The following is a 19,624-nucleotide window of genomic DNA, read 5'->3' as shown; positions in this document are numbered from 1 at the left end:
ATATAATGTTCAAGACAATATGTACTAACCTTATTTTTTTTTTTACCAAGTGTAATAATTACTTGGATATGTTGCCTTTTAAAAGACTGGGATGCCAAGCAGAGCAATAAAAAGACGAGGTCCTATTTATTAGCCAAGTGCTTTTAAGGACTGTAAAAGTTCCTGTTACTGTAAACCATTATTAAGTACTCTATTCTATTCCTCTAAAGTGTCATTAAATGCTCGAATCCATTGAATTCTCCTTATGTACAACCCCTTAAAATTCAAATACATTTAAAATAGGAACAAAATTCACAGTAAATAGGTGAAATAGCTCTCTGGAAAAGGAAGGCCCTGATTTACAGCCTTTGCTGATTTCCATGGTGTAAATACTCCCACCATGGTCTATTTCAAGCTACCAAAAGCTTAATACTCAGCTCACACAATCCTGAGTGTTTAACAGTTGCCCCTAGCATGCCACTGTCTAGAATCCAGCTGTTTGTCTTCCCAACCCCAACGCTAGACATGAAAATGAAGAAGTAAATGAACTCAGTCCTGACCAGAGTCGACAGTCATTAGAGACTACACACTGTAACCTCACTAGAGACTACACATTATAACTATCTACCGGAGCCACTCCTGAATTCCTGACCCACAGAAAATGTAGGAGATAGTAAATGATTCTGGTTGTTTTCAGCCACTGAGCTTTGCAGTAACTAATAGCAGCCACAGTAACTGAAACAGTCTTCCAGGTACAAGTTTAGTCCTATCCAATGGCAAGGAACCCCAGGCCCTTGTTGATCATTCATGTGTGAGCCAGATTAGACCAAGAATTACTTCTTGAGGAGAATCTTGAGCCTAATAGAGCACCCACCTCTATTGCATTTTACTCAAATTTGCATCCTTGTCTAGTTCTTTTCCATGAGGTTGTCACCAGTTTGCCTAATGGGAAAACTTCTCTCCCAATGACACATCTAAAATACCTGTGCTGTGCTCCAAGAATGGTTTTATGTATATCCTGACGTTCTTGTCCTAGGGAACACAGAGGCACTCTCTTCAGGGAACTGCTGCTAGTAATTTCTGGGTCCTTTCTCCACTGACATGTACTCTGAGTGCCCCCAATTCTAATGATCTATGGGGAGAATTGTCATAAAGGCCTACAGACATTTGTTGCTCACACTTCCATGTCTCCAGGAAACATCTATCTCAACATCATAGGAAAACATGAAGATCTTTTTGAGCTCTTTCAGGCCTGTTGCATGAAAAGATTCGTGCAATGGGCCTTCCCTTCCCCTGGCTGCCGGTACCGGTTTTCCTCTGGCACCCAGGACCCAGGCCTTCGCTCTGGCCGGAGCCACCTTCAGTCTTCGCTCCGCTTCGCGCCTACGTATGCAAATTAACCGCCATCTCTGTTGGCGGTTAATTTGCATATTTTGCTGATTAGCCAATGGGAGGTGTAGCAAAGGTACAGTCAATGACCATGTTTATCTATTATTAGATAGGATGTTAGTGTGGTAATTAACAACATAGAATCTGAGTCAAAATGTCTGAGTATGATTCCTGGCTCTTCCATTTACTGCCTATAACTTTATGCTACCTATTAATCACTTTTTATCTTGATTTCCCCTTCTGTAAAGGAAAATTTAAAAATAGCACCTCCATATAGATTATTAGTGTCTGCCAAAATCGGGGCTCAATAAACATTAGTCATTAGTTTTTAGAGCACTTATAAAACTGTGACATGAAAATGTGCCAAGCAATCTTTTGGGTGATGGTGGGGGGTGCCTTTAGCTCTAGCAAGACTATGAGAACAGCATATCAAGGTTGCATGTCCAGAAATATCTGCCTACCTCCCCCACCCTCAAGGCCTGCCCCAGGATTATAAGCTCCCCCACCATCTGCCACTTCCACAGATGATGACTTTGTGTGGTGCCAGCCAGAAGGCAAATTTGAAGTCTGGGAGATGCAATCCATGAAATCATTTACACTAATTAACCCTTTAGCTCCAATTAACTAAGCAGTATGGCTATCTCCTCATAGTCATGTCCACCCATCTAACAAGCCATAATAATGAGCTCAATATTCCTGGTATGGGCTTCCATTAGAGAAGGAGGCATGGTTTCTGCCATCAAGAGCACATAGAAGAAGTTATGGTGTAAGGAAATCAAGCAGGGGTCAGAACACAGAATATCCTAAAGAGGAGGGCAGCAGGTGTAAAAGGAAAGGGTATTGACGAATCTGTCCTCATCACAGGCATATCTGAGAGAGATAGACAGGCTGGGAGGAAATTCAAAACAAATTTATTTTTCAAAATGTTATCTTGAACTGTCCTGATGTGAGTCTACAGGCTGCCAAATTTAAATTGCTTTCCTGTCAAGTTCTGGATTCCGAAAGCATGAACGTAACCAGCACGACGTAAAAGTCATTATGTTACACGGATTCCATAATACTGACAAGAGCCAGGAGCTGAGTAAGGGTAAGACTGGAAGTGTGAATTAACATCGGCAGCGGAGACCTTTTAAGATAGATAATGTGCTGAGAAAACCAAGAGAGGTCAAGTGCCATTTGTATAAGTGGAGAAACTTTCTGATTTGTATTCGGACACGAAATCTAACGAGAAGGCCCGTAGAGATGGACACTAGTAACAACTGACACCGGAGTGCCGCTACACACTGTGCCTTCTTCCTGAAACCCTCCTATGAAGTGTTCGATATTCGCAGGTTCACTCAGAAGGGCTTCCCAGAGAAGTTAGACTCATTGCTCCAGTCCACACGGCTAAAGGCTGCTACGTAAACACATGGAACCCCATCACTCTATTCCCAATCCAGTGTCTGTGGTCTGCACCAGCTTCTTTACTCCCCAAAGCAGTGGTTCTCAACCTTCCTGATGCCGCGACCCTTTAATACAGTTCCTCATGTTGTGGTGACCCCCAATTTCATTGTTACAAATTGAACATAATTAAAGCATAGTGATTAATCACAAAAACAGTGTGTAATTATATATGTGTTTTCCGATAGTCTTAGGCGACCCTTGTGAAAGGGTCCTTCGACCCCCAAAGGGGTCGCGACCCACAGGTTGAGAACCGCTGCCCTAAAGGGAGATGAAAAGGCATTGGTTTCATGTACGTTTTAGTTCACCAATAGACTGCACAACTGTGTTAAAATGAATGCTCAACTCCATTAAAGCAATACCCTTTCATCAAGATGGCAACTCAAGTACGCTCCTTTGTTGTGATTCATGTGATTCAGTTTTTCTCCCCCCGCCCCCTGCCCCCCTCCCACGACCAGGATTTTTTAATTCAGAGGCTCCCCTGCTAGCATCCATCCAATAGGGGAATGAGAGATGCAGGAACTGCTACTCCACAACCCACCCCCATCCATGCTTCTCCTTCCCTCCATACAGCAAGCAAAGCCAATTCAGTCTACATCTGATGCCTCATTCAGATTTCTTTGGAAGGCGTAAATGATGATGACGTTAGTACCAACTGTTTTGAGCAGCTGCAGAAAATCATTAACCCAAATTGCTCATTACACCTTTATAGTCACCAAGCCAGTCTGCCTGCTAAACACAGATATAAATATAATGAGTAATAATGGTGATGGGACATGATAAAAAATAAGCAAGACCGAAGGGGTGGACCATCGCTGCTGAAGGAAATTCTCCCTGTTGCACCCGGCCTTGTCCATTAAAAATCACAAACGCTAAAATTAAAAGAGAAAAAGGTTACGAACAAACTCATCCCAACAGGCCTGCATCAGAAGCTTGGCTTCTTTTCACTGACTGCATTTACTGTGAACGACAAAGGGGAAAAATCTTATTTGGGGGCAAAGGAACAGATTAGAGAGAAGCCTTGTAGAAGCATTCGCAAAAATGGAACGCAGCTGCCGTTTCACGGCTGGGAAGTTATCTCCAGAGCACAGGACAGGCGTCAGCCAGGGGGCAGAGCCCAGCGAGCAGGCCTTTTGCAGAGAGACCTTGAAGGGAGGATTTGCTGCCAGTTAGGATGCAATATGGTCCTGCTGCCCTTCAGTCTCTGGAGCCGCGCTGAGTGGCAGCTCGAATGGCCCTGCCAAATCTCTCCGCTTTGCTCTTTCTAAAAAAAGAACAAGGGGAGAGATGTGGCGAGTCAGAGCACCAATCCACGCCTCGGCAGATTGCGCCCTCGCTGCAAATGTTAAATTTTTTTTTTTTTTAATGTCAATGTGGAGGATCCTGTTTGAAATTCAGCGGGGAGCAAAAATTAATGTAAGCCTGCTTAGGAATGTCAAACGAATGTTCGTCACATTCTGGAGAGTGTTTTGTGCAACTTGAAAAGGACAGCAATGGGAAGTGGAAGGCTTCTGTTGATAATCATAGTAAAAGGGGGAAAAACATTTTTTTGAGAAAGAAAAGCATGTACTTGGAGTTATTGGTGTAAAAATATAATTTGTGGAGGGAACTGGGAAAAAATAGGTGTGCTTCTTGCTGGGAAAACGGACAGCCTATGAGGAAAGTAAAGAACGCCAGCAAAGACCTTACATGATATTGGGCAGTTTGATTTCGGAAGAACAGGACTTTTGGGAAATTGGGGGACAGGGGAGGGGTAATTACCCCAACTTTCGACCCCTCCTGTCTGCACATTGCTTGAAATGTGACTTTGTGTCTCCTCCCACCCCCCACTTGAGTTGAGCTGGCTGTGATTTGCCTTGGCCAATAAAAGCAGGAGTGACTACATGCCAGTTCCAAGCTCAGGCCTCAAGAGACCTTGCTCATGTTCACGGTCTCTCTTGGAATCGTTCCACTGGCGTCAGAAAAATGCTTAGGCTGCCTGCTGGTTGACTCCTCACAGAGCTGAGTCGCCCCAGCAAGGCCCTCCTACACCAGCCCACTTCCAGCCAGCAACCGTGGGCCCAGGACAGAGGCCTGTCCATATCAGCCCAGCCTAGCCCAGATCAGCAGAACTGCCCAAGATGTACCACACACTTTGAGAAACAATGAATGGCTGGTGTTTTCAGACACTAAGTTGGGGAGTATTTCGTTTCACAGCAATGGTAGCTAAAACAGTATCGATGTATAAATGGCCAATCAGCCTTAGGTAAAATTTTGAGAAAAACGTGACCCCCCTGATACAGAAATAAAATCAACCCCTCTTCACTTCATGATTCGGTAGGTATTTCTTGGCATGTACAAGCGTTTCCAGTGGGAGATGGGACACGGATGTCTGTGAAAGGTCATGCATGTACCTATCATTAAGCCATGTCCTCTTGCAGCACCGTCTATTTTCTCCTTCTCTGAGTTACAAATTTGAATCTAATTTAAAGAGCGGATTTTCTACTTGAAATCCAGCTGAGGCCTGAACAGGACTTAACTGAACAGAGCTCTCATTTGGCATTTTAAAAGCTGTAATTTGACATAGTTAGCCATTCTTGTAGGTGCTGCATGTCACCTTAACCACAATCCTGTATAACTGGTAGAATTGAGTTGATAAGGCTCTTCAACATTCTGAATAGCTTTTCTTTTAATCAAGAAATCCCGGGAGGTGGGGTGGGGTGGGGGAATTGAGATAAGGAGTGACTATGAACAATGAAAACCAGAGTTTACTTGGCTATTTTAGCTGTGAACATTATTTCCTCCTGGCTTTCTTAAACTTCTTGACGACAGCTAGCTCCATTTCACCAATTTACCTTCTTTAGGGAGAACCTTAAAACTCTTATCTGCTAAGAGCTAAATGAATGGAAATCTAAAAGTCATTATACCTCCCTATCAACACTCTAACCTGGGACACGTTCTTTCTCTCTTCCTCCTCGTGTTCTAATTCATCCATTATTTGAAAACCACATGGATATTGAGTGGCATGAGAAAAATGTGAAGTCTGGTTTTGTCACTTGGATAATAAAACAATGTGTGTCATGCTTCAAAATGTGAATTTAAAATCATATCTATAAAATTATAATTCAGTTCTTCTCATTCCAGTTCACTGCTAGCAAATATTGTTTTCACCCTAAGAGACTCAGAAATCCCTTTAAAATAAATTGTGGGTTAAGAAATTGCTCTTCTGGGAAATTTCAGCTCACAGCAATAGCAGTGGGTTTTGTGCTTACATGTTTTACTGCTAAGTGACACCTTCCAATTGCACAGCATTTTAAAATTTACAAAATACAGTTTTGTTTTGGTTTTTTGTGAGCTAGCACCCTCTCAGGTGCAAGGCCAACAAATTCAGTCTCATTTTTTAATATTTACCTTCCGATTCCCACAAGCAACCAGTCAGTTGCTAAGTCTTTAGGGCCTGTAGATTTTTTTTTAATGTATTAGGACATGTTTCCATCAATAAGGCATCATACAAAGCATTTTCACTGCCTCAGAAGTCCTCCGTGCTCTGCCAATTCAATTCTCCCTCCTGCTAACCCCTAGCAACCACTGATCTTTTTCCTGTCTCCATAATTTTGCCTTTTCCAAAGTGTCATATACTTAGAATCATACAGCATTGTAGCCTTTTCAGATGTGGCTTCTTTCATTTATTAAGACGCATTTGAGTTTCCGCCATGTCTTTTCTTGACTTGATAGTGCATTTCTTTTTAGTGCTGAATAATATTCCATTCTCTGGATGTACCACAATCTCTTTACCCATTCACCCACTGAAGGGCATCTTGGTTGCTTCCAAGCTTTGGCAATTATGAATAGCGTTGTTATAAACACCTAATGTACAGGTTTTTGGACAAAAATTTTCAACTCCTTTGGGTCAATACCAAGGTGTGCAATTGTTGGATTGTAGGGTAAGAGTGTGTTTAGTTTTCTAAGAAACCTCCAACTGTGTTCCAAAGTGGTTGTAGTACTTTGCATTCCCACCCAGCAATGAATGAGAGTTCCTATTGCTCCACAGTCCTTTGCTATTGCCAGTGTTCTGGATTTGGGCCAATCTAATGCGTGTGTAGATGTCTCACTGTTGTTTTAGTTGGCACTTCCCTGATGACATGTGATGTGAAGTCTCCTTTCATATGCTTGTCATCTGTATATTTTCTTGGGTGAGGCACCTTAAGGACTTTGACCCGTTTTTTAATTAGGTTCGTTGTTTTCTTATTCTTGAATTTAAAGTTTTCTTTGACTATTTGGGGTAACAGTTCTTTATCAGATGTATCTTTTGCCAATATTTTCTCCCTGTCTATAGTTTGTCTTCTCATATATATATACTTTATCTATAAAATTAAAATATATATATATTTTTAATTGATTTCAGAGAGGAAGGGAAGGGTAGAGAGAGATAGAAACACCAATGATGAGAGAGAATCATTGATCAGCTGCCTCATGCACACCCCCTACTAGGCATCAAGCCAGCAACCCAGGCATGTGCCCTGACTGGGAATCAAACTGTGACATCCTGGTTCATAAGTCAACACTCAAACCACTGAGCCATGCCGGCCAGGCTGTCTTCTCATTCTCTTGATGATCTGCAGATTTTGTCTCCACAACACTTGTCATTTTTTGGCCCTTTCTTTCGGGTCATTTCTATTGCCTTGTAGAAACACAGGCATTGTATGCAAATGGGAAACACTAAAAGCAGAGATACTGTCCAAGAGCAGAGGGACACGGACTCTACAGTAACTTCTCCTTCAAGGTAATGCTGTGGCCGTGCTCATAGTAAGTTTGGTTCAAGAACCAGTCAAGCGTGATGAATGCAAACATCCTCTCAAGCAGAGGCACCTGGATGAGTGTGGTCCTCAGAACTCATGGATTAGAACCAGACAAATACAAGGTCCTGGGCAACATACCACACTGTCAGATTCTCAGGGGAGGGGCAGGAGAGCCCAGGGATCTGACAGTTCACATGTCCCTCTCCATGATTCTGAAGCACCCACCATTTGAAACCTATCCACCTAGAAGGAGAGTGTAAGTTCCTCAGGAAAAGCGATGTCAGCCCCATCCTATGAGGGCAGTAGGATTCGATTCGCTTCCCACTCAATGTGTCAGGCTCCTGCCTGGATATGAAGCTTATCTATTCGTTTCCACCTCTGCCCCAGCAGCACAGCCTTTAGGGAATCAGCAGCCAATCAAAAACTCATCAAAGTCCAGCTGCATCTCCTACTTCTTCCTGTCACCATTGCCATCTTACTTCAATTAACTTTGATCATTGCCTAAACCATTGGGAACTTAAAGCAGACATATTCTCTCTTTTCCTGATTAGAAAACTGACTTAGAGCTTTGTATATTCAGAAACTGGATTTTCAGTTTGATTTCTAAGGAGTCTCTCCTGTTTCTGATCAATGGAACACTAAATCCAAAGTTATCTTCTTGGGGGAGGGGGAGAACAATTAAAAGTTATAAGAACAGGAAAAGAAGTAAAATTCGCTTAATCCAGATAGAGAAATAATATAGCCACATGCATGAAAATTAAAGTTTTCTTTGTTGTAGTGATTATTTACATAGCTAGCGGTGATATCCAGAAGTCAGAAAAGATATTCTTATAGATTCCATAACAGCAGTATTTTATCTCTAAAATTTAAAAAAAAAAATCTTAAGAACATATAGCAAAATGGGACCAGCTACTAAAATTGCTTGGTATTTGCATTATACAAATTTTAGAATGATCTATATGTCGGCATAGCTCATAATAAACTGGAAAATAATCTTATGCTTTTACATTCTATATCATATTTTTTCCAAACGCATTATCATTATAGTGTGGCTTCTTGGGAGAGAGAAGAAATAAATTGCATTTGAGTACCTACTATGTGGCAGCCATAGTTGTCAGCGCTTTATATGAATTATCTCATTTTTGGAGTCAAACTTGGGTTTTTTCAAGCACAGGACAGAGTGAAGATTTGGATAGACACTGCCGCCTAAAGGAAGTGAAACCTAACTGCCCACTCCTTCCAAAGAGGACAGTATGAAAAGGATGAAAGAGGAACTTTGTGGAGGAGAAACAGGACAAGCAATACCCCACCCATGTGTCCAGGCTTAACTTCCTCAATGATAAGTCACATCCATAGTATGTAACTCTGATAAAAATGGCACTTTTCCGCTCTTGTCTTCCTCCTGCAAAAACCAGTCTAGTCACAAGAAAGAAACATCAGATTAATCCAAAGTATGAGACATTCTACAAAATATCTGACCAAGATTCCTCAAAAAGTCTTCAAAAATGAGGAAAATCTTAGAAACTGTCACAGTATAAAGAAGCTTAAGGGGACATGGCGACTAAGTGTAATATAATATCCTGGAACAGGAAAATAACATTAGGTAAAAATTAAGAAAGTCCTCCTAAAGTAAGAAAGTTCTACTAAAATAATCATCCATATTTGTTCACTGGTTATGACAAGTAAATCCTACTAATGTAAGAAGTTAACAAAGGGGGAGACTGCATGTGCTGTATATGAGTATTAACTTTGTAACTTTTCTAAAATTCTAATCTATTCTAAAATTTAGAAGTTCCTTTTTAAAAGGAAGGTGGGAAAGATAAAAAATGTAAGCATGCAACTATTGAGTGAATAAACAAATGAATGGTGAACAAAAGAGCAAATCCGCACATAATGGCCAGAACCAAATTTTAGCTCATTTCAACAGTAGTTTAAAAATTAGTTTGTGGTCAGTTTTATGACAAATAACAAAAACATCTTCTGATTCAATTGAGCTTTGGGGGCTTTAACTAAACAATGAAAGAAAAAATAATTTCTGGGTTTTGAAGATGTTGTTGGACTTACTCTGTTGCAAATTTCTACATAGTCTTTCAAGATGTGATATTAGCTGAAAACTTATAGTCATGTCAAGAGAATTGCAGTGATATATAAAATGTGGAATGTATACTTTTATGTGCAAATTTTGAAGGTTATTACAGAAGTGAAACAGAATTTGAAGTTAGAAAAGGAAATCAAAATTGTTGCGGAAGTTAGAAAAATGCTGTGTCTGACAGCAAGATTTGATTGTCTCCCGTGTACACATCTTTTCACACATAAGGACCACAGAGACTGATCACAAGTATTTGCTTTTACTTTTGACACTTCCAGAGCTTAAGAAGCCATTTACTGTTTCTGTGCCCTGTTAAGTGGGTGTGATCATTGTTTCCTCCTGCTATACTAAGAGTTTGCAGTTTACTTTTTAAAAACCTACTGGGGAATTATTTTAAGATGCTTGATTCAAAGGCTGAGTGTGCAGTTTCCAAATGCAGACCCAGACCAGCTGTCTCAATTTTGAGGGATATTAAAATCCCTTACTATTCTCTGCATCCCATTTATATCAGATTCAAACAAATTTTAAGTTTTTCTTGATTTTAATCATAAAATTCATTTGTACTCAAGTGGCACCTGTCACTTTCTATTACCTTGCAACCCCCTTTCGTCTGGCTCTTCCTCTCCCTTGAGACTGGTATTAAAGTCCCGATGACAGTCTTAAAAGAGCCCACAAATACTCTGAAACTCCTCTAGGCATGAGGTGAAGGTCTATGCTCTCTCCCTTTGAATCACACAACTCGCTTGTAACCAACAGAATGCAGGGACTTCTAAGACCAGTTCAGAAAAGGTGCAACTTCTGCCTTGCTCTCTGAAAACATAGCTTAGACCCTGAGTCGCCAAACCAAGCCACAAGGAGAGAACATGTGTAGTCAGTCAATGGGGTTAAGTGTCCTAGTCTCCCAGGCTTCCCGCCCAAGCGACAGATATGTTAGAATGAATCTGCAGATGATTCCAGATGCTAGCCACAGAGTCAGTCCTAGCCTCCAAGTCTTTGCAGCAGAGTCCCAGACATGGTAGAGCAGCGACAAACACTCCCACTGTGCCCTGTTTGAATTCCTAGCCTGCAGAATCCAGAAACATAATAAAATTGGGAGTTTATGTATTAATAACTGTCACCAACGGCCTTTATGTCTCTAAATTCCAAGAACATTTTTTCAGTCCCCATCTTTACTTGACCTCTTAGCAACATCCCACTAGGTCAGTGGTTTTCAACCTTCCTAATGCCGCGACCCTTTCATACAGTTCCTCATGTTGTGGTGGCCCCCAACCATAAAATTATTTTCATTGCTACTTCATAACTGTAATGTTGCTACTGTTATGAATCGTAATGTAAATATCTCATATGCAGGATGTATTTTCATTGTTACAAATTGAACATAATTAAAGCATAGTGATTAATCACAAAAACAATATGTAATTATATATGTGTTTTCCCATGGCCTTAGGCGACCCCTGTGAAAGGGTCGTTCGACCCCCAAAGGGGTCGCGACCCACAGGTTGAGAACCGCTGCACTAGGCTAACTCCTACCCATCCTTCTTGGAACATTTCCTTCTCTGACTTCAGGAATCTTTTCTCTAGCACCCCCTTCAGGTCTCTTTGCCACCTCTTCCTTCTTTATCCAACTTCTTTTTGCTTGAGTTCCCTACAGGTAAACCACCTCTGCTGTTACTCTAAACTCCTCTAAGTATCTCCCCCATGTGTATGTTCTATGAATCATGTATATTCCAGTGACTTACAAAGTGATGTCTCCAGCCAAGCCTAGTTTCTAGAGCTCCGGTCTCATATAGCCCAGCTATGTAATTGCATTTGTTCTGGCAATCTTAGAGGTTTTTTAACTGAACATGAACCAAATGAATCCTTGATCTTCTCCTTCCCCAAACTGTACCTAGTGCAGTGATTCACACATCAGTACCTTCGTTCCTCATGTTAGGATCCCTCTTCATTAAAGCAATCACCCTTTTTGAATGTGCGATCTGTTTTTGGTTGAACAGCCAGGTGTACAATATCTTTTTATTCCTTCAATAATTAGAAAAAATATGAAATGCCACAAAGGTATAAAGACAAAAGCAATATGCTTACAGAGAGTCAAACTCAGATACTAAAGCACCCTCCAAATAACAGCCTGTGTCTTGGCTGTTGTAAAGAATGCTGCAATGAACATAGGGGTGCTTATATCTTTAAAATTAGTGTTTTCATACTCTTTGGATAAATACTCAGAAGAGGAATTCCTGGATCATATGGTCATTCTATTCTTAAACTTTTAAGGAACCTCCATACTGTTTTCCAAAGTGGTTGCACCAATTTACAATCTCATCAGAAGTATACAAGGGTTCCCTTTTCTCCACTGACAGATGAATGGTTAAAGATGATGTGATGATATAGATAGATATACAGATATAGATATAGATATAGATATAGATATAGATATAGATATAGATATAGATATAGATATAGATATAGATATAGATATAGATATAGATATAGATATAGATATAGATATAATACTACTCAGCCATAAAAAGATAAAATATTGCCATTTGTGACAACATGGTCGGATCTTGAGGGCATTATGTTAATTACGTAAAATAAGTCAGACAGAAAAGGATTAGAAACACACACATAATTTTTCTTATATGTAGAATATAAAACAAAGAAGTAACAAGCTAACAAAATGAAACAAAAATAGGCTCAGAGGTACAGACAACAAAATAGTGGGTACCATAGGGAAAGGAGGGTAGAGGAAGAGCAAATTGGGTAAAAGGGTCAAGTATATGGTAACAAAAGGAGACAACTTTTGGTGGTGAGCACACAGTATATCATAGAGGTATCAAAGTATAATGCTGTATACGTTAAGTTTATATAATGTTATTAACCAATGTTACCTCAATACACTTAATTTAAAAATAATAGCTCAAACTAAAACAGACAGCCTAAGAAAGCTTCTTTAGTTAGGTCAGGAGTCTGGCTCAGCTGTGCCTTACATCTGTAAAAGGTCCCCCCACGTGTAGGGGGCCAAGGGCTTCTATTGAAATGAGTGCCAGATTGTGATGAAACTTTCGTGGACTCTGGGAGAACTGTCCTATGTTCTGATATTGTATTTTTTGCTGATAAATTGCCCTTACTTTATAGAATAACTTGATGCCAGTTTGTTCTATTTCTCTTGATTCCTCAGATTGATTTTGGAGATTTTGCTAGTTTGTGACATCTAAAATATTGGAAATTTAACCCCTTGAAAAGTCTCATTTGGCCATCTATAATGTGTAGCCACATGGAAAAATAACAGAGAAGTGAAAAAAAAAGAAATAGTAATAGTTCAAAATATTGCCATGTTCATTGAAATGCCTTTTTCTAATAAAAAATGTCCTTACAGCTTGTGTCCAGTGATAATGTAAGTTTTCTAAGAGGTAATCTAAAAACCAAGTTATTTATATTATTTCTCATTTCTGGGGGGAAACTTAAAAATTAATCCTTAAATACTGGAATGTTACAGACAAACACACATTTAAAATATATGGTAGGTTCAAAAGAAAAGAATTAGAATATATCAGCAGTTCTCTACCTGTGGGTCGCGACCCCTTTGAGGGTCGAATGACCCTTTCACAGGGGTCGCCTAAGGCCATGGGAAAACACATATATAATTACATATTATTTTTGTGATTAATCACTATGCTCTAATTATGTTCAATTTATAACAATGAAAATACATCCTGCATATCAGATTTTACATTAGGATTCATAACAATAGCAACATTACAGTTATGAAGTAGCAATGAAATTTTATGGTTGGGGGTCACCACAACACGAGGAACTGTATTAAAGGGTCGCGGCATTAGGAAGGTTGAGAACCACTGGAATATACTTTAGTCAACCCATTTCCAATTCAAATCTCTAGAACAGCTGTGGGCAAACTACGGCCCGAGGGCCGGATCCAGCCAGTTTGAAATGAATAAAACTAAAAAAAAAAAAAGACCGTACCCTTTTATGTAATGATGTTTACTTTGAATTTATATTAGTTCACACAAACACTCCATCCATGCTTTTGTTCCAGCCCTCCGGTCCAGTTTAAGAACCCATTGTGGCCCTCGAGTCAAAAAGTTTGCCCACCCCTGCTCTAGAAACAGTGAATATTTCCAAATAAATTATTACACCCTTAACTGCACTGAAAAACAAGGAGAGTCCACAGTAAATCAGAAGCTCTAGAAGAGGGAAAATAGGGGGGGAGGGAAATCCTACTGGAGGAAACGACTGCCTGGAAGATGAGGGCTACAAAGGATACTATAGTTACTGACATCCAGATAGTTACTGACTAGACTTGGTTCAAAGGCAAATGGGGAAGATTAATGTGTGTGAATCATCAGGTTCGCCACCCCTCCCTGTCACTCCCCACCTTCCTCAGGTCAACAGCAAGAAGGAAATGCCTCCAGGGGGGTGCCTCTGAGGATAGAAGCTTGATTTGGAAAGGCTGAGCCATGCTCTTGGCTAAAGAAATGCAAATGAAGTATGGACTTTAGTTAACAATTGTGTTTGTCTTGTATTTGATTGTGACAATGAATCACACTAATGAAAGATGTTAACAATGGGGGAAACTGGATGTGGCATATTCTAGAATTCTCTGTACTATCTTTCTAAATTTTCTGTAAACCTAACACTTTTCTAAAATAAAAAGATTGTTTAAAAAATTACCCTCCACCAGTATTAAGCTACATGAAATAAGCCAGTCAGAGAAAGACAAATATCATATGATTTCACTTATATGTGGAATTTAATGAACAAAATAAACGAACAAACAAAATAGAAAGACTCATAGATACAGAGAAGAGACTCACAGCTGTCAGTGGGGAGGGGGATGGGAGGCTGGGTGGAAAAAAAACTGTCAAGGGATTAAGCAAAAAACAAACCTCACCAACACAGACAATAGTATGGTGATTACCAGAGGGAAAGGAGGGTGGGGGAAGGTAGGAGAGGATGAAGGGGGGATAAGTAGTGACAAAAGGAGACTTGACTTTGGGTGGAGAATACATAATACAATATACAGATGATGTATTATAGAACTATACACTTGAAACCTATAAGTTTATTAACCAATGTTGCCCTACTAAATTCAATAAACATTTAAAAAATAAAAGAAAGAAATCTGTGACTGTATCAGGAGATGGGCCTTGAGAAGTAATTAGGTTATTGTTATGCCCAGAGTTCGGGGTCCCCAAGAATCAACCACCAGAGAGCCTCTTCCAATGCAAAAACAAAGTCTTTATTCAAACCCGGGTTTGGCTTAGAGCCTCTTTACCAACTCAGCGGCGAGACGAGAGAGCGAGCCCCAGGAGAACAAAGATTATATAGGGCTAGTCATCTAGGTGGGCTTCGGTGAGGGTCGTGGGTGACAGTGATTGGCCACTCTGGCCAGGGTTTTATTTCAGCGTTTTATAGCACAATGGTCAGGTAGTGACTAACATATTCTAGGGTTAAGCCATCCCCCCTGTGGTATAGCCTAATTTGGACCTTGGCTGCGTTCCCGGTGCCTCATTGGTCCACGTAGGCGGGGGTTGGGGGAGGGTTGGGACATTACTGGCATTCCTGTGGTTGGGGTCCCAGCTTCACAAAATGGAGGACAGTTAGTTTTGCCTTGCTCTTTCAGTTATGAGGGTGGAGCCCTCCTGAATGGGATTAGTGCCCTTATGAAGAAGAGACAGGACTGCTCTGTCCTCTCTGCTCTCCACCATGTGAGATTATAACAAGAAGGCAATCTGCAAACAGGACCCTCATCAGACAAAGGATCTGCTGGCACCTTGGTCTGGGCATCCCGGCCTCCAGAGCTGGGAGAAATAAATGTTTGCTGTTTAAGCAGGGAGGGGATGGGGAAAAGCCCTCCACCTACCCCAACAAAATCTTAATACCTGTCAATGAAACACCTCATTTCCAAATAACTCGTAGCTCAAAGAAGAAAACAAAATACTCTTACACTATTTAGAAATGAGGAACAGTAGAAGAAAGAAATGCAGGATGCTGCAGGACACAGCAAAACAGTTCTCAGAGGAAAATGTGTAGTCTTAAATGTTTCTATTTCTAATTAAAATAAACTAAGCTTTCAAATAAAGCAGAAGAAAAAAAATCAAATTAAGGGAGGTTATACAGAATTTTAGAAAGTTTGTAAAGTTTTTAAATATAAAAAAATAAGCTGAAGAACACCATCAAAATCTTATTTAATTAAGCAACTAATTAATAAATGACAATAATCTTTGTCTCCATGAGGAGAGCCATTTGATAACAGAGTGGGTTAACAAGGATCTGGAGAAAAGATTTCTCAGAAAATGAATAAAATCCTTGATGCATCCAAAAATGCTGCTGTCTAGATAATTTTCAAAGAGTTTAGCCTGAATTAATGATAAGTATAGAAATTTAAAATCAGTGGGAAAAGATGTCAATATTTAGCCTTGCATAGCAACAGAAAGTGTAGAGGAAAAGATTCATAGTATTACATGACTCAGCCATAAATAGTGCTTACACAGTAATAAAAATGCAAGCACTGACTACTGATGTATGCAAAATTATGATACTGGGAGAATGGGAAAATATGAAGAACTAAGGGTGCCAGAGGAGTGAAGGTTGAGAGAGAGTTAAGTCTTCATTAATGTAAAAGGTTAATTCAAATGTTATTTAATATGTAAATGTAAACACCAAAATAAACAGCCAGAAGAGTTGGAAGTGGTTGCTTTCAGGGAGGAAAAAAGCTGTGGGAAAGAAAGTGGTAGATTTCCAAAAGATTACACATGAGGATATGTGTAACACTCCTTACATAGCTCATTATGCTCACATACAGTGTAATTAAAATGCTTAAAATATAAGTGAAGAAAAGTTTAATATCATAATAATGAGAGAAGTGACGATTAAAACAAGATACTATTCCACCATTCAGATTTTCAAAAAATAAAAACTTGAAATTATGTAGTGCTGGTGAAAATGCAAAAAAACGTGTATTCTCATAAACTGCTGGTGAAGGTATAAATACAGACACACTGGAGAGCATTGTGATAATATTTTTAAAAAATGAAAACCTACCTACTGCAACATTTCATATAGCAATTATACTTTAATGTATTTACCCAAAAAAATCTTTAGGAAAATATATGAAGTATGTTTTATTTTCTGTAAAAGAGAAAAAGGAAAAATAATTTCAATATCTGTCAGTAGGGAAATAGGAAAGTAGAACGTAGCATGTCTACATTTATGAAATAACCTGTCAAGGGAATAAATTAGATCAACATAGAGAGAAGGCTTTCAAACTTTCAAGTGTGATATACAATAAGAAACACACTTTACATCATCACCTATGACATACAAGCACTCTTGAAAAACATACCTCTTTATAGTCTCCATTCTATATTATTCTATTCTAATTTACATTTATTGTGTTTAATAAAAACAATGCCGATAAGACTCACCAAACTGGTTTCTTTAAAAAAAAAAAAAAAACACGTTTTTATTTATTTTTAGAGAGAGAGGAAGGGAAAGAGATTGAGAGATAGAAACATCGATGAGAGAGAAACATCATTGGTCGGTTGCCTCCTGCACACCCCTGATGGAAATCAAGCCCAAAAGCTGGGTATGTGCCCTGACTGCGAATCAAACCAGTGACCTCCTGGTTCATAGGTTGACACTCAACCACTGAGCAACACTGGCTGGCCAAACTGGTTTCTTAATAAAACTGGGAGAAAGTGGAAAGATAACCTAGGCCAATGGTCGGCAAACTGTGGCTCGCGAGCCACATGTGGCTCTTTGGCCCTTTGAGTGTGGCTCTTCCACAAAATACCACATGTGGGCACGCACGTACAGTGCAATTGAAACTTCGTGGCCCATGCGCAGAAGTCGGTATTTTGTGGAAGAGCCACACTCAAGGAGCCAAAGAGCCACATGTGGCTTGCGAGCCGCAGTTTGCCGACCACTGCCCTAGGCCAACCTATGCAATCAGGTAGCCACTGGCTACATATGGCCATTGAGCCCTTGAAATGTAGCAAGTCTGATTGATGTGCTGTAAGTGTAACATATTCACCAAATTTCAAATATATCATTTTAAAAAAGAATGTAAAATATATGAATAGTTTTATATTAGTTACATGCTGAAATATTTTCAATATATTGAGTTAAAAATATACTGAATTTTATTTTATCTGTTTCTTTATACTTTTTTTATGTGTCTACTAGAAAATTTTAAATCACATGTGGCTTGCATTAGTGTTCTATTGGACAAGGCTGGCCTGAATGATGTGAATATTGTCCCCCAGCTCCATTAGCATTATATGACTATAAATTTACTAAGCCTTTAGTAGTCCCAATAGCATAAAATAGTTTGACTTATAGTCTAGAAACATGAAACTAGAACATGCTCTCCAAGTTTCATTCCACTAATTTGGTTTCCCATAAAATTACCCAAGAATTCTTTTGGTCTCCCTAACCAGTTCTGGTTTTGATTATAAGTCAACGAAATGACTTTTTTGTTGGTGCCATGTGAGTTTTGTTAGCATGAGCCAGCATCTCTGAATTAACCCTGCTATATGAGATGGACTTATGAGCTTGCAGGGCCAAAGGCAAGACCATGGGCCACGGTAACATTATCAAGGGTTGTGATTCTCAACCTCTAATGAGAATCACCTGAAGTACCTCTTGAAATAGGGTGCTGGACCCCCATCCCCAGGGTTTCTGATTCACCAGATCCGGGGTGGGTCCTGAGAGTTTGCATCTCTAACAAGTTCTCAGGTGACCCTGGTCCAGGCATCACGAGTTAAGAACTATGGATCAAGGTAAATGCCACCTTTTCGGAGGGACATAAGTGTCCACTCAACCTTCCCCAGATGTTCATGCCTCTGCCATATAGTATGTCCTATTTCTATTTTTGTATCATTGTCATGTGATCTTTGGTAAATCCTTGAATATCACCAGGACTCAGTTTTCTCATCAACAAAATGTGGGATTTCATCAGTATTCCCATAGTTCTTTTGGCCTATCCCCCAAACCCCTTCTCCCCTTCCTCTTAGTAAAAGAAACCCACTTTTTAGCTGGGTACACCGCCAACACTACTAACATGCCTTTCCCAGTTCTCTTGCCTGACTCAGACCTGCTGGATCAGAGGCGGGCAGAAGGGTTGCATGGGACGCCAGGCAGGCAGTTTCAGCTGGTGAGGGGCTTTCCTTTTGTTTTTCTTCTATTGACTAGAATGGCACAGAAAGGTGGAAATCTGCTGCTGAGAATGTTGGAAAGACAACATCCCATCCCTGGATGCCCATCTCCAGGTTTACCTTAGGTAAGAGAGGAACACGTCTCTAGCTGGTTTAAGACATTGTTGTTTTGTTTTCTTCTACAGGCAGCTCAACCTGGATGATCATCACGTCAGGAGACTAGTCTATGAATGAGTTAGCCAACACGTTAAAACACAGAATCTCCTATGCACAGGGACCATTTTCTTCCTACAGATTGAAGGTGCCTTAGATGACACCCTACGTTAATTTCTGTTTCCAGAGTTTCTACATATCCTGTATTTTGTGTGTCTTTCCCAAGATATCCTGACTTCATTGTGCCATTATATTTATTCTGCTTTTAAAATACTTACAGTATCCTCCTGTCTTTTCCAGATCACCAGTAACTTTCATCTTACATTCATCCATGAAATACTTTGGAGGACCAACTATATTCAAAAGCCCAGGAAAATGTCAGGGTAAGAGTTTTGAAGTGGGGAGGGGGGGTGGGGGGTGGGATTCAGAAGAACCCATTGTTAAGAGGAAGGAGAAATGTCACAGTTATTAAAAATTAAATGTGTTATGTCAGTAAACTCAGGAGCAACTACACAAAGAGGTGCAACCTTTTAGAAAGAGATTTTAAAGAAAAGAAGATGCCTTGTAAGCTTTGACTGCAGAAGAAAAGTGCGCCCAGAGCAGTGGACACTGAACCCAGCTTA

At 39.9% G+C, this 19,624-nt stretch overlaps 1 pseudogene; it reads right to left on the bottom strand.

Moving 5' to 3' along the window:
• Nucleotides 1-18,448, bottom strand: part of LOC118668612 — a 124,221-nt pseudogene extending 105,773 nt beyond the window's left edge.
• Between the last annotated feature and the right edge of the window lie 1,176 nt (nucleotides 18,449-19,624).

The sequence above is a fragment of the Myotis myotis genome, unplaced genomic scaffold, assembly GCF_014108235.1.
Source record: "Myotis myotis isolate mMyoMyo1 unplaced genomic scaffold, mMyoMyo1.p scaffold_m19_p_13, whole genome shotgun sequence".
Classification (NCBI taxonomy): domain Eukaryota; kingdom Metazoa; phylum Chordata; class Mammalia; order Chiroptera; family Vespertilionidae; genus Myotis; species Myotis myotis.
Note: the sequence above shows the minus strand (reverse complement) of the source record. Positions and strands in the feature narration are given on the sequence as shown.